We start from the raw sequence: 4,733 nt of genomic DNA, 5'->3' as shown, positions 1-4,733 counted from the left end.
CCAGACTCTGTAATAAATGTGAAATGATAATTGTATTAAAATAATTATTTATAGAAATACTAGGCATTCTGACTTTGTGTTTTCCATTGTCTCTACTCTCTATTTCATTTTAAAGGTCAATGTATTTCTGGGTCAGAGTAGATAACTACCTTTTCATATCACAGAGTATTCATATCACAGAAGAACCAACATTCATATCTCTCTCACACTCTCTCTCTCTCTCACACACACACACACATACAACCCAGGCTGCTCTCAAACTCAGTAAGTAGCCCAGGTTGACTCTACATTATCTTCCCAAGTGTTGGGATTAAAAGTATGTGCTGCCATGACTGGCTCATGTCTGATTTTAAAGCCTATGATTTCTTCTGCTAGAGACTGAAACATAGACATAATGCATGTAAGGTATTATCTGTTTTCAGCTGTCTTGTTGATTTCTATAGAGCATGTATTCAATATTTAGAAATATATAATAGTTTTGTAGTAATTAAGGTGGATTATTTCAGCTCAGGAAAACTTGGCTCAACTGAGACATGATAAATTATACAAGACTCTAGGCATTCATACACAGTGAGCCCAAAAGGGGATATTCTTAGGAGAGGAGCACAAAGGCTCAATGCCTTTGTGCATCTGATCATATAGTATAGTACTTGAAATAAATCCCAGGAAATGGAAACAAGAGGTTTTTTTTCCCCTCTTTGATGCTATTTTTGTTTTCTTTTCGTCTTTTTTGTTCATTTATCTTTATTTGGAGGGCCAAATGGTGGCACAGAAATGGAGGGACAAAGGGTGAACAAATGCACGTGTTACTCACTAGACACTAAGTTGAAAATGAATTATGTAACTTGTGGGTAGCATCCAGGCTCTGGTGGCTCACGCCTATAATCCTAGCTACTCGGGAGGCTTAGATCTGAGGATTGCCGTTCAAAGCCAGCCTGGACAGGAAAGTCCATGAGATTCTTTTTTTTTTTTTAAATGTTTTTTTTTATTGTGAAAATACTGTACAGAGAGCTTACAGTTACATGAGCAAGGTAATGAGTACATTTCTTTTTTTCTTTTTTCTTTTTCCAGGGCTGAGGACTGAACCCAGGGCCTTACGTGCAGGGTGGGCGCCCTTCCGCTGGGCTAAACCCCCAGCCCCAATTAGTACATTTCTTATCAAGCATTGTTGCCTCCTCCTTTGTTTCCCCTTCTACCTCTTTTCTTCTACTTCCACAACTACATTCCCTCCCTCTTCTGTTCCCCCCTTCCTTCCCTCCCCCACTCCCCTGCCCCTCTGCCCCCACCTAAATTGTAAAGTTCATTGTTCAACAGTATCTTGCATATCTCATTGTTACAACCTGTATCCCTATTTAAACATTTTGTTTTTTCCCTTCTCTTCCCCAAATTATACCGGCATCAAATACAGTGAAAACAGGGATTATAGCATGGGGGAGGAACATACAAAGCAACAACAAAAAAATCACATGGTACATTATAATTACATTAGAAACAATAGCAAGAAAGAAAAAACCACTTGTGTCGCTATCTTGGGGTTCATTTCCCATGAGACTCTTATCTCCAATAAACCACCAGAAAACGGAACTGGTGCTGTGGCTCAAGTGGTAGAACACTGGCCTTGAGCTGAAGAGCTGAGGGACAGAGGAAGAGCTGAGGGACAGAGACCAAGCCCAGAGTCCAAGCCTCACAACTGACAAAACAACAACAACAACAACAAAAACTTGTGGATGGATAGGGGGACAAAGGTGAGTTAAAGGGGGATATTATCCAAAAAGAAATGTACTCTTTATCTGACTTACATAACTGTATAACTTTGTACATCACCTTTATAATAACAAAAACATTTTTTAAAATTGCTTTATGAGGATTAAGCATTTATTATTCCTGTTTTACAGACTTGAAAACAGAGAGTCTAATATAACTTATCTAAAATTACATAGTGAACAAGTAGTAGAATAGGCTCAAAACCTATTTGTTTGACTCCAAAGCCTGACTTCTAAACTTCTAAGCTACAGTTCCATAGGTATCTTCAAATGAAAATTGTGGTAAAGAACAAAAGTTTAACTGGTCAGTGCCACCATTTACTTTAATTAGATGGGTCAATGACATTTTGTGATTTGGGGGTCATAAGAAGGGTCAATGTAAAAAGCTTGTTACTGCCAGGCCCTGGTGGCTCATACCTGTCATCCTAGCTACTCAGGAGGCTGAGAATGAGGATTGTGGTTTAAAGCCAGCCCGGGCAGGAAAGTCAAGTCAATCACCCCCAACTTTTTTTCTCATTTTATTTTCCCTATAGCTCTTTCACTTACTGATACCATAAATTATTTGTCTACTTTTCATAAACCCACCTAACTAGAACATAGTTCAATAAAATTAAGAATCTTGTCTTTCTTGCTCAATGCTGTACTTCTAGTGTCTCAAGTTGTGCCCAACACACAAATATTTGTAGGATGGATAAATAAATGACTGACCTGCCTTGGACTTAAATGACAAAAATTTCAACTTAAAAATTGTGCTTAGATTGGCTTACACTCAGATTAAAAATGGGCAGCATGGAGAAATGTGAGAAAGAATATATAAACTTGACATAATGAGTCCATAATTATGGGACTGAGTAATGAAACTGAAGAAATTAAGAGCCTTATGGCCACCAAACACCTAAAATTGTCAAGGCTTTCTGGAATGGGGTAGAAGCCATTATGAAGGCTAAATTCTCTATTTTCTCCCTCTGTCACCGTAAAAGTTTATGGAAAGACGATAATGGCTTAATTCAGTAACTATCTTGCATTGTGCATAGCTTTGATTAGAATGAAGTAGGCTTGAGGCTCCCATTGAAATTAGACAGTACCAAGCTTATGTTTAGTACCCTTCATCTTGAAAAGCCATTATTGATAACATAAAATACTTATAAGTGGGGGCTGGGAAGGTGGCTCAGTGGTATAGTGCTTGTCTTGCATGCATGAAGCCCTAGGTCCAATTCCTCAGCACTATATAAGCAGAAAAAGGCGTGTCACCGTGGCTCAAGTGGTAGAGTACTAGCCTTGAGCTAAAGCTGAAGGACAATGCCCAGGCCCTGAGTTCAAACCCCAGGACTAGCAAAAACAAAACAAAAAAATACAACAAAAAAACACAACTTGTGAGCTTCAGCTCTGTATTAGTCATCTGTGTGTTGTTATGAAGAAATATCTGAAGGAATCAAAGAAAGAATGATTTGTTTGGGCTCATGGTTTAAGAGGTTTAGTCTATCCATCACCCCTTAGATCTCTTGTTTTGGGCCTTCCTGAAGCTGAACAGCATTGCTAGGAGTTCAAGATTGAGTCAAGTTGCTTACCTCAATTTAGTCCCCAAGCAGAAAGCAGGAGGAGGAGGTGGGGAGAGCACCTACAAAGGAGTAGGGACAAAATAAAGCATTGAATGCATGTCCCCAGAGATCAATTTCCTCCAGTAGGCCCAACTGCCTATATTTGGGACTCCCAATAGTCCATTCTTCTACAAACCCATTGATGGATTAATGATAAGGTTAGAGCCCTCATAATCCAGTTACTTCTGAACACTGCTGCAGTAGGGTCCAAGTCTTGAAAACATGAGACTTCAGGAGACATTTCAAACTACTTTCCAAAAACAAACAGACAAAAAACAAAGTAGCCCCACTGTTTTACATTTTTGCAAAGCTCTTTAATATCTGGTTTTACAACAGAGGGCCAGAGACTCCTGTCTGCTTCGAGTTTCATGTCCCTATCACATGACATGTAGTTTCTGGAAAATTCATTGTACTCTTGTGAGTCAAGGATATTGCTGTAGAAATAGTCTGGCCTTCCCTGCAAAAATGTCTGGAGGTACTCCATCTATACCTTGAGAAAAGCTGTTTTAAGAATTAATAGCAAGCCGTAGTTCAAGGTCAGCCTGGTGAGATCCTGTCTCAAAATAAAAAGTTATAATTTGTTTTTTTTTTAAAGTCAATATGAGATGATCTAGCATCAGTTGAAAAACAGCCACGAAGTTTCACAAGTCTGAAGTTTAATGAAGGATTCATTTTTTCAGAAGGCTGAAACAACCTATACTGGGTGCCTTCTTATAAAGTATCCCCAAGAGTACATAAAACATGCTATTTTCACCCGTTAAATGAGCTAATGCAGAAACGAGGGGCTGCACATTAGTTAAAAGGATGTGCAGGTAAGCTGTGGAGCAACCCTTTAAAGGGTGAAGTGATGTGCCGAGCAATACGAAAGACGTGGAGACCCTCTGGGACCTGCAGAAAATGCTCGGGTGGCCTGGAGGAAAGCAATACTGTTAGGCAGGGAAGGGAAATGTGTGTGTGTGTGTGTGTGTGTGTGTGTGTGTGTGTGTGTGAATTAGAGATGGGAATCCAGAAGGGCTCAAGGTCAAGGATCTGATAACCCTGCATGCAGTCTACTGCCTTGCAGCCTCAGCCCTGGCTTGCTTCCTTAACCAAGAGGGCGCAAAGCAGGCTGGGCCCAGACCCTCATGCACCATCTCTGGGCCACAAAGGATGGGATTAAGATTTTTTTCCAGCTCAGCGGCAGAAAAGAGACGGCGGGGTGTCGTGTGAGTGTGTGTGTGTGTGTGTGTGTGTGTGTGTGTATGCTGATCGTGGGGCCTGAACTCTGGGCCTGGGCACTGTCCCTCAGCTCTTCTGCTCAAGGCTAGCGCTCTACCACTTGAGCCACAGTGCCACTTCCGGCTTTTTTCTTTTTGCTTATGTGGTGCTGGGG

Source organism: Dipodomys ordii, unplaced genomic scaffold (genome assembly GCF_000151885.1).
Source record: "Dipodomys ordii isolate 6190 unplaced genomic scaffold, Dord_2.0 Scaffold3, whole genome shotgun sequence".
In the NCBI taxonomy this organism is placed as follows: Eukaryota; Metazoa; Chordata; class Mammalia; order Rodentia; family Heteromyidae; genus Dipodomys; species Dipodomys ordii.
The sequence above is the reverse complement of the archived record's forward strand: the minus strand, read 5'-3'. Positions refer to the sequence as shown.